Consider the following 12,050-nt stretch of genomic DNA (forward strand, 5'->3'; position numbering starts at 1 on the left):
ATGCAGTCTGTATCCAAGTTGGCCTCGCTTAAGTCAGGAACAAATTCGGAACATTTTGGAATAGACGAGGTAGATATTGATGTGGCTTAGATCCTGTTTTTACTCAGTCTTAAATAGACAAACACTATGCACAGCTGCCGAGAAGATTCTTCAAATCAGAACTGAATTAAAGACCATGTCAGCATATGGGTGTTGGCCAAAGTTATCAGAGCTCCATCAACAGATGATGCTGATTATTCAAAGAGCATGAGGAGGGGAGAGGGCTGGTAAATCTACCCCACCCCCCAGCAGGTATATCAGGGCCGGGCAGGAGGGAAGGCGTTCGTTTTAAATGCTGAAACGTGTGGGTTCAATTCTTACTTGGCCCATTATAACTCTGACTGGCCCGGGGACTTCTCAGGATCGACTTGAAACATGGAATATTAATGTTATGAATGAAATATCATTTATTTTTAAGTGCCCAACAATGGTGAGGAGAGAACAGAAACGCAACGATAAAGCTAGCACATTTCTGGAAGGCTCATGTGGACAGGTTTACATGGGCCAGCAGCATATAGGAGATATAATAATAACAATAATAACTGTATTTCATACAGCGATTTTTCTCCCAATAGAATGCAAAGTGCCTCACAATGACATTATAGCGCATGGTACGCAGCACATAGGAATGTTGCAGGCACAGGTCCCTGCCCTGCAGAGCTTACACTCTATGTTTTTTGTGCCTGAGGCACAGGGAGATAAAGTGACTTGCTCAAGATCAGAAGGAGCCGGCTCCGGGAAATGAACCAGGGTCCCGATTCACACACAGTGTCATTGTTATGAGAGTCAGTGTCTTCACTCACTACTAGGGTGTGTATATATATATGGGTTCTTAAAGTTTTTCGATTTTAAACAGGCATTTTAACACGGTTATACTTACACTTCACCTATTTGTGCTTCTCTGCAGCCTGTGCAAACGGGGACATTTGGTTGTACTGTATACAGTGAGGAGTTAGCACAGACTGTTGGAATCTAAATGTGGTATGTACGCCAGTCTCTGCAATCTCCCCTTGTATTGTTCCCTGGGAACGTCACTGCGCTTGGTAGCAGGGCTGTGCATGAAGCTTGTAACACAAAGAAATGTTACAGTAGCTGCCAGCCTTAACAGTGCTCAGTTATTGTGTTACACGCATATGTCTCTGGAATAGGAGTAAAACCACAGAAGGTTTTCACAGAACATGTGGTCAGGATGAAAAGGAAGAATGATTTGGATGCAATGGATCCCGTATCTCACAGGCAGATTACTATCTACCTCTAGGTGCATGAAACGCACAGAAATGTCATTCTGTGCCTTAAACTTGTTTCTCCCACTTCAAAGGCAGTGCCACTCTGACTACAACAGTCGAAATGCCCTGCCACACTCTGCAGAGAAACAAGCACTTATCTGCCCCAAGACGGAGGAAGACTATTTAATCCGAAGCCGGACAATCAGATCAGCAGGTAATTCGCTGGTCCGCAGGACGCAGCGAGACAACAAAAAAAATACCAGACTAACAAAATATAACATAAACCAGATTCTAGTGCAACGGTAACCTAAAATAAAGTGCACTAAAATTGGAGGATTCATGTAAAAAAATCCGAATTGGGGGATACAGAGCAGAACACCCCGCCTGACACCCACTGGGAGGCAAGCGCTGAAACTATCCCGGGAGAAGTAGTTCATGTAACGTTCACGCAGTCATGATATTGGTTCCTCTCTATATCGCTCTCGCTCTCTCAGCTTACACAAATTGCATTGATTCTCCCCTCCCACATCACAGTCTGCGCGGGAGCGGGAACACAAAGGAACAGATTCAATGGAAAGTCCCATACCCTGGCAAAAAACAATCCCACCTAGTTTTTGGTATGCAAAGGAAAGATTATACTGCGGGGTGGGATCATCGGCATTGAAACACAAAAGACTGTTCTGTTTAGAGATAACTGTAAGGGATTTGTCCTGTCATAGTAAGGTAAAATCTTTCCAGATGTTTTTGTCTTCATATTAATTATTTCCTGATTAAGTTTCTGTGACATTATTGAGACATATTGCTGGTAACCCCTTATCCTGATACCTCTAATCTTGGACACATCAGTTGTACTTCAGATAAAGAAGGGTCCATGCCTAACCTGTAACTAAAGCTGAATGTACTGCAGGTCACACATGGAGAAAAGGCCCCCGCAACACATACAAAGCGATATTTCACTTGACTAACAAATGAATTCATCATTTTGTAATTTTTGCAATAAAATCCCTAATAAAACAAGCACAGAGTGGGACGTCCGGAGCTGAATTCCACCTTCAAGTAATTAATTTCGTTTCACCACCCGAGCAGGTGTTTGCTTTCCATTGCCTGGGCCCACACAAGCTTGATATATTCCCTCATTTATTAAAGTCCTAACTTCCTGGCACAGGGGAAGGTCTCCTTTATGTTCTGGAAAGTGACTGCAGTGAGTATTTCGCTTTCACTGTATTGGACTGATCCTTTGATTACAGGAGCTGCTATGTACTTGTACAAACTTTCCATGGGACATGAAGAGAGCTTTATTTCCATAAGCCATGGCGCCATTAAACCCAATGCCAGATAAAAGATGCTATGATCAGAGGAGCTCGTGCTTCTACACGCTCAGTGGCAGAACTGTGAATGAATTGCCTAATAAGATAAAATGTGAAAACAAGGGAGGAGAAAGGATTATACAGATGTGTGTACATACCGAGGCATGAAACGAAACAATTACGCACTATGAATAATGAAGATAAAATGAAAAACAAATACACATGATCTCAGATACCACAATATGTTGCCAAATACGTACATTTTTTATCAAGTATAAATATACCACTGGCATGAATGTCACACTGGGTGCAGGATTATAATGCACTAGCATGAATGTCACACTGGGTGCAGGATTATAATGCGCTGGCATGAATGTCACACTGGGTGCAGGATTATAATGCACTAGCATGAATGTCACACTGGGTGCAGGATTATAATGCACTAGCATGAATGTCACACTGGGTGCAGGATTATAATGCGCTTGCATGAATATCACACTGGGTGCAGGATTATCATGCACTGGCATGAATGTCACACTGGGTGCAGGATTATAATGCACTGGCATGAATGCCACACTGGGTGCAGGATTATAATGCACTGGCATGAATGTCACACTGGGTGCAGGATTATAATGCACTGGCATGAATGTCACACTGGGTGCAGGATTATAATGCACTGGCATGAATGTCACACTGGGTGCAGGATTATAATGCACTGGCATGAATGTCACATTGGGTGCAGGATTATATTGCACTGGCATGAATGTCACACTGGGTGCAGGATTATAATGCGCTGGCATGAATGTCACACTGGGTGCAGGATTATAATGCACTGGCATGAATGTCACACTGGGTGCAGGATTATAATGCGCTGGCATGAATGTCACACTAGGTGCAGGATTATAATGCACACTGGGTGCAGGATTATATGCACTGGCATGAATGTCACACTGGGTGCAGGATTATAATGCGCTGGCATGAATGTCACACTGGGTGCAGGATTATAATGCACTGGCATGAATGTCACACTGGGTGCAGGATTATAATGCGCTGGCATGAATGTCACACTGGGTGCAGGATTATAATGCGCTGGCATGAATGTCACACTGGGTGCAGGATTATAATGCACTGGCATAAATGTCACACTGGGTGCAGGATTATAATGCGCTGGCATGAATGTCACACGGTGCAGGATTATAATGCACTGGCATGAATGTCACACTGGGTGCAGGATTATAATGCACTGGCATGAATGTCACACTGGGTGCAGGATTATATGCACTGGCATGAATATCACACTGGGTGCAGGATTATAATGCGCTGGCATGAATGTCACACTGGGTGCAGGATTATAATGCACTGGCATGAATGTCACACTGGGTGCAGGATTATAATGCACTGGCATGAATGTCACACTAGGTGCAGGATTATATGCACTGGCATGAATATCACACTGGGTGCAGGATTATAATGCGCTGGCATGAATATCACACTGGGTGCAGGATTATAATGCGCTGGCATGAATGTCACACTGGGTGCAGGATTATAATGCATTGGCATGAATGTCACACTGGGTGCAGGATTATATGCACTGGCATGAATATCACACTGGGTGCAGGATTATAATGGGCTGGCATGAATATCACACGGTGAGGGATTATAAGGCGCTGGCATGAATATCACACTGGGTGCAGGATTATAATGCACTGGCATGAATGTCACACTGGGTGCAGGATTATAATGCGCTGGCATGAATATCACACTGGGTGCAGGATTATAATTCACTGGCATGAATGTCACACTGGGTGCAGGATTATAATGCACTGGCATGAATATCACACTGGGTGCAGGATTATAATGCGCTGGCATGAATGTCACACTGGGTGCAGGATTATAATGCGCTGGCATGAATGTCACACTGGGTGCAGGATTATAATGCGCTGGCATGAATGTCACACTGGGTGCAGGATTATAATGCGCTGGCATGAATGTCACACTGGGTGCAGGATTATAATGCGCTGCCATGAATGTCACACTGGGTGCAGGATTATAATGCGCTGGCATGAATGTCACACTGGGTGCAGGATTATAATGCACTGGCATGAATATCACACTGGGTGCAGGATTATAATGCGCTGGCATGAATGTCACACTAGGTGCAGGATTATAATGCACTAGCATGAATGTCACTGGGTGCAGGATTATAATGCGCTGGCATGAATGTCACACTGGGTGCAGGATTATAATGCGCTGGCATGAATGTCACACTGGGTGCAGGATTATAATGCGCTGGCATGAATGTCACACTGGGTGCAGGATTATAATGCGCTGGCATGAATGTCACACTGGGTGCAGGATTATAATGCACTGGCATGAATGTCACACTGGGTGCAGGATTATAATGCACTGGCATGAATGTCAGACTGGGTGATGGATTATAATGCGCTGGCATGAATGTCACACTGGGTGCAGGATTATAATGCAGTGGCATGAATGTCACACTGGGTGCAGGATTATAATGCACTGGCATGAATATCCCACTGGGTGCAGGATTATAATGCACTAGCATGAATATCACACTGGGTGCAGGATTATAATGCACTGGCATGAATGTCACACTGGGTGCAGGATTATAATGCACTAGCTTGTTTGAATCTTTATTCTTCATACGAGTTCTTTATCTGGCTTTCAAAGATTTGCATAGCTGACCATGTCCAATGGCCTAAGGCCCAAATGAGTGAGATGTAGGTGTTATGAACCAAAGTACATGGTCTCGGAGTAACAATGCTAACTGCTGTGATACATACTTTTGTGTGTATGCTGACCTGGGCTATGTAAATGTTGCAATGCATAAGACTCACTCTACAAGTTATATATGGAAGGCGTGGTGCGCGTGACTTGTTAGATCTTCAAGGTAAGTGAGCAAACTTTATATATGATGATTCTGCAAAATGATCTAGTTTCAGCAGTACAGATACAGCGGCTTCAGTTCTACACTTAGGCCTGGGACATAGTAGGATCAGCCTTGCTGACCCGTGCTGAGACGCGCTCACGCTCAGCACTGAGCCCCTGCAGCCGCAATGAGAGCGGCTTTAGCAGGGGCTCGCGCACGCTTCCGCACGCTTGCGAAAGCGTGTGTCTTACCTAAATTTTAGGTTTGGCGCTCGCCAGAGCGCAGGGCCGGTCACGTGAGCGGTTCGCCCAATGAGGGCGAACCAGCTCCGTGACATCACTGGCCCGCCCCCAGAAACGCCCACGGACGGCACGCGCTCTAAGTCCAGGGAAAGCACCGCTTTCCCTGAGCCTCAGCGCGCCTCCGCACGGGCAAAGTGTCTATGCCCGAGGCCTAAGACTGATTAGGGGAAGATCCGGGAGGGAGCTTGAGAGGAAATTGTCATCTTGTTGAAAATCCTTCAAACTCCAGCGATGAGAAGGATAGAGAGAGCGGGCGAAGGACTCATTTATTGGTTCAAGTTACAAAAATGTGCGTTCCGTCAGCGCCGCTTCACGGCACGGAATCAGTAGCAGGTCTGGCGTCACCTGAGTGGCAAAGGAACAAAGCGCGTGTGACCCGTACAACACTTATACAACAGATACATCTAATGATGGGCAAAGTCAAATTGACAAGGCTGCTTTAATATCGCTATGTACCATACAGGGGAAAGCTAATACAAAGCTTTACGCGCTGAGGAGATGGCTGGCCACCAAACTCCTCACACAACTCCATGCACACTACTGTTTATATCATTGGAACAATGTATCAATTAGCGACGATACTGGCATGCGTCCTTTTAAAGGCCCCTTCAGGCAGAGAAGGGGTGAAGGCAGAATGCAACATTTGGGGGCATATCTGGTGTTCCAAGCTAATTAAATAGTACATTAAAAGGCAAGAAATAACAGGATCAACGGGAGATATGGTTCATTGGTTAAATGGTTGTTGAGGAAAAGGGCCACAATTTAGGGATACTATAATCCAGTTTAGTACATAACACTTCCACTCCAAAGCACTTATAAGATTACATTGTATTGTTACCACATTACAGTCACTCTTCATCGGATCTACAAAAAGGTTGGGTTGACCTTGCGGGGATTTGAACCTGCGATTTAAGGCACCCCATCAGACAGCAGAGACGAGTCTCCCGCTGCATTAGAAAGAGACAAACAATAAATAATGAAATACAAGTATGAGATACAGGACCAATTATTTTATTCTGTGTGTGCTATATGGTTTTATTTGTGAGTATTGATGCAGCATGAAGAATACCTGAGTTTACAAGCCCAGCTCACTTTGAAACAACACAAGAAGGATTTGTTGTGAGTGCTAATTATCTGTATTTGTGAGCAGTGTAATCACTAATTCACCATTGTTGTTTCGCCAATTGTTTTGGACTTATTCACGCATCATTTTACTTCACACTTTTTTGTGCTTTTTGGGGGGTTGGGGGTTTCACTCAAGAAGTAACGAGGTTATTTTCCCTGAGGGTAGCGCATATCCACCAAGCTAATTATATGCAAAATAACAGCAGCTGTTAATCTCATTAGCATAGAGCTAACGTCACGTTATTGGAGCGCAGTATTGCGTTAGCTTCCAACAAGCCTTACTCCCACCCAGGCCCTGAAATAGGTGTTTAGCTGAAGTTAAAAAAGAGAGCGAAATAATGCGACAATAACGCTGGGATTGTTATATCATAGTTAACTGCAGTGGTGCACCCACTCAGAGCCTGTAAGTGCCCTATTTAAAGGTCTGGCTGTGAGTTACACCCCGTTTAAGCGTTATTCACCCCCAGTAAAGTGAAGTCCCTACGGTAACCTTCACGGGCCTTTGTGGGTTTGTGCTGTTAGGGGGAATGACTCTTTTGCATATAAGTCTCACTAACGACCATTACAATTAAAGTAATGTTAACCCAGCCGGAGCGGCTACCGGCACCCTCTACGGAGGTAAGTATCTCCCCAGAAGCAGGGGGTCCCCGGAGCTGAAATTAATGGGGTTCAGCTCTGGAGACTCCCTGCTTCAATCTGGTGTAAAAAAATAACAATTAAAGTGTGTTGATTGCTCCTTTAAGATAAGCCAGGATTTCATTGGACCTTCCACTATTTACCTCAAAGAAAGTTTTAGTGTTTACTGAAGAGCACATGTATCAGGAGGCCTCTAAGGCCGCACTTACAGTAGCGTCGACGGCGACGTGTTCCGACCGCTGACATCACACGTCGCCATTGCTATAGCAATAGTTGCACTTTGGTGCAGGAGACCTCGGATGGTCGACAGGGGGCGTGGCGGAGGCGCTGCCGCACACCAACACAAAATCCAGTGACTTCAGCGATTTTGGTCGCCATGTCGCTGCGCAGCGTCGTCCCTGTCGCGCCCACTATGGGCAACCACGATAGACTTCATGTCTTTGTTTTAGCGCTATGCGCCGTCGCCGCTACTGTAAGTGCGGTCTAATGCAGGGGAGTTCAAGGGCCACCAACAGGTCAGGTTTTAAGATATTCCTGCTTTAGCACAGGTGACATTCAGTGGCTCAGCCGATGACTGAGCCACCTGTGCTGAAGCAGGGACTGATTGAGCCACCTGTGCTGAAGTAGGTACTGATTGAGCCACCTGTGCTGAAGCAGGGATATGCTGAAAACCTGACCTGTTGGTGGTCCTAGAGGACTGAAGTTGAGCACCCCTATTCTAATGAGTGTAAATAGCTGCAACTATGCAGTGAAAAGTCAAAGTTATGGTCAGACAGTCGGCTGTGAGAGTCCAAGTATAGCACTATAATTTATTAAACCTTCCAGTTCAATTGCATGCAATACAGACGTCAGATTTCCAGATGAAAGACGGAAATTAGATGAAAGAAGTGAGTTTATCTTTAATATTTAGAGGAACATTAACAGATGACCTTTAAAGTGTCGGTACCTGGAATCTTAAATGAAACCTCCTATTCACAACCAATGCATGTAAAATAATGAATAATGATGATATTTAATATAATATGCAAAGAGTACCTCCTCAGTACTGCATGCCTAGCTGACATAAACATCCCAGTCCCGAGGTCGTGTGCTGGGAGGGGAGAGGAGCCATTTTGAAATGTTGAGCGGTAATTCCTGACACAGGAAGTTGTTGTCTTTACGCTAATTTGGTACAGCAGGTAAACCAGAGGGTGAGGAATTACATCCCCACCGTCCCGGAGAGAACACAGGCCCAGATCTACATAAAGGGTGCTGAGCCTGGGAATGGGAGGAAAGCTGTGCTAAGGTGTAGCTCCCAGGGGTGCCTCCTTCTACTGAAGGCCAACCTGGAGATAAATGTAAAAAATATTCACTGCTACTGGTGGCATCCTGCGGCATCTCCCATTAGCATGGCTGCACGGCGTCAAATGACGCAGCGTTGTCATGACAATGGGATGCTACGCAATGTCACGACGTTTCCATGGCAACGAGCCACCGCTTAGCGCCGTGATGTCACGCAGCGTCCCGTTACCATGGCATTGGGCGTCACGTGACGCTGAAACATCACGTAGCGTCCTGTTGTCATAGCAAAGCGGTGTCATTTAATGGCATACAGCCACGTTCACGGGAGTTACAGGGGGATGCAAGAGGATGCTGGGAGATGCCACCGCACACCGCCGCCACCCGGAGATTCACAAACTAAACCCGTAGCCCGGAGATATGTGGCCAAAACCCGTAGTCTCCAGGCCAAACCCGGAATGGTGGCGCCTTTGGATCTTAGTAATGATGAGAGCTGGCGACTGATCAGTAGAATCTGTGTTCACTACATGTGTAACATCCTTATACTCCCTCCTCTGCGGTCACCCAGCCCCCTCTACCATCCGTCTCCTTCTGCTTTCATGCATCCTACCCACTTTCCAGTCCACCAAACCTACTCCACTCACAATAACTATTTCATATAGCGCTTTTCTACCAACTCAAAGCGCGTCAGTTACAGCACAGCACGCGGTGTGCAGCACATAAGAATGTTACAGACACAGTCCCGGCCCAGGTGAGCTTGCACTCTATGTGGTTGGTGCCTGAGGCACAGGGAGGTAAAGTGACTCACCCAAGGTCACAAGGAGCCGACAAAACAAACTCAGTGTCATTGTTTACAGTCAGTGCCTTTACTCACGGAGTCACGCCTTGTTCCCGTTAAAAGCAGTTGACCACGGATGCGCATGCGCGGCGGGCTGGAGATGGCAGTGTGAACGCGCGGCACCATTACCCGTCGGCAGAATTATAAAATTATATCAGTGAAATACCAAACAGAGCCGGGGCAAAACACCACACACAGAACCCCGTTAACCCAAGGCACATCTTGATCCCATCGGCGGAGCAATGGCAACACGGAGGCAGAAACCAAAGGCAAAGGCAGATGTCAGGTCTTACTTTGCCAACGCAGGTAAAGCGGGAACCACAGACCACTCTGCAATCTCGGACTCGGATTCGGCCCAGGAGGCAGAGGGAGCCCAAGCAGGTCACACTAAAATCATTAAAAAGGAGATAGCAAGGCTCCTCACAGACCTGAAAACGTTTTTTAAAGGAGAAGTGGAAAGCCTCAGAAAGGACATAATCCAGATAGGCACCCGCACCAGTGAACTGGAGGACCGCATGGAGGACAGCCATAGGAGACATCAGGAAACGGGCACAAAACTGGGGGCTCTAGAGGACAGGATTGCGGAATTGGTAGCCAGGCAGGAGGACAATGAAAATCGAGACCGGCGCAATAACCTGCGAGTGAGGGGGATACCAGAAGAAGTCATAGACCCAGAGGCCCTGCTTGCCCGGTGGATGGCATCCCTGCTACCGGGTAAGGCGGAGGCTGAACTAACCATGGACCGCTGCCACAGAGCTCTGCGTTCAAGGCCCCTGCCGTCGAACCCCCCGCGGGATGTCATCCTCCGGCTACACCACTTCAAAACGAAGGAGGAGGTGTGCAGAATAACAAGGGCCACCCCACACATAACATTTGAAGGGATTACCTTGTCCGTCTTCCAGGACATCTCCCCCCTAACCCTCGCCCGCCGAAGAGCTGTGCTCCCTGTAACGAAGGAGCTCAGGGATAGAGACATTAGGTACCGGTGGGCCTTTCCCTTTGCCCTGGTGGTGATCAGGAATGGCCGCTCTCATGTGCTGAGGCAACCCTCTGAGAGCGTGGCCTTCCTCAAAAAACTGGGAATCAAGGGGGCTCCCAATACCCCGCGAGGGGCGAGTAATGCCCAAACGGAGAGGCAGGAGACGGCCCCAGCGTCCACGGAGCCCTGGGTTGAGGTGCCCTCCTCGGCGCGAGAGAAGAGAACAGAGAGGGTGACGAGCGAAGAGAGAAACAGCTAAGGCCCGGAGCGGATTACCAACAAATAAAAAAAAAAGCAAAATAACAAAAAAAAACACACAAAACGCACCACTCTACTCAGGGGGGTTCCAGTCACGGTTGACACCCACCCTCGGAGTGATTAGAAGACGCCCTCCCGAAGAACCAGCTGTCAGAGATGGCAAAATCCTGGGCAATAAAGAACTATCCAACAAAATGGCCGGTTGATCATACCTGTATCAGACGAGGTAGAGGAGGCGCGGAGCTTCAATGGCGGCGAGGAATTGGCGCGAAGGTTCTGCTCCGCTGAGACGACCCGCCCTCCTCTCCGCCCTCTCTCGTCCAGAGACAGCCCACGAATGCGAACCTCCCGCCTAGCCAGATGACGTCATCAGCAGAGTCGCGCGAGACGCGACTACTCCGCAAGACCAACGCGAGACCTAAAGAGCCGGTGGAGCCCGCGAGACCTCAGAGGAGGGAGTACCGGTGCCTGCAGCCTCCGGAGTGGAACTTCCTGCTGGACGCACTCGAGCTCTAGCCCGGAGGAGATAAAGGAGGGACAATACTAGAGAGAGCAAGCATTTAGGCGCCCACATACGGGGGGAGGGCGCGAACACTAGGGGGAGCTGGGGGAGGTCCTGGGAGTTGTATTACCAGACGGACAGAGGAAGCTGGACATGGCCAAAAGAACCTGCACAGGGAGTTTAGAAGGGGCGGACAAGGTTACTAGGGAGTGGGTAATTGTTACAGGGGTTAGGGGGGTGGGTTACTATTTAGGGGAGGGGGAAGTGGTAGTTATAGAAATAGTTATAGTTGTGGATAAGTTAAAAAGTTTGGTTGCTGACAGAAACAGATGCCGGCGGGGGGAAGAGGCGCGTTGCAGATCCTACCCGCAGGCATGCGCTTCACAGACGAGGTCGCGGCCCTAGGCCGTACCCACGTCAAAGTCCCGGGAACCCGTGGTCGACAAGAGAGGCCATGGGGTTGGACCAGGAGGGAGGGGGGTCCGGAGGAAGAATATCCTTCCTGGGCATTGAACCCGAGGTCCAGCCGGACCAATACGGTTCTGTATGTTGATATATGTTCTTTATGTTTTTCCCCAGTGTTTTCTTCCCTCCCCACCTCTGGTCCTCACGGCGAAGAAAAGGAGGCACCCCTCCACATCGGACGACGAGGCACTTCCTGCTATGC

Source organism: Ascaphus truei, chromosome 9 (assembly GCF_040206685.1).
Source record: "Ascaphus truei isolate aAscTru1 chromosome 9, aAscTru1.hap1, whole genome shotgun sequence".
NCBI lineage: Eukaryota > Metazoa > Chordata > Amphibia > Anura > Ascaphidae > Ascaphus > Ascaphus truei.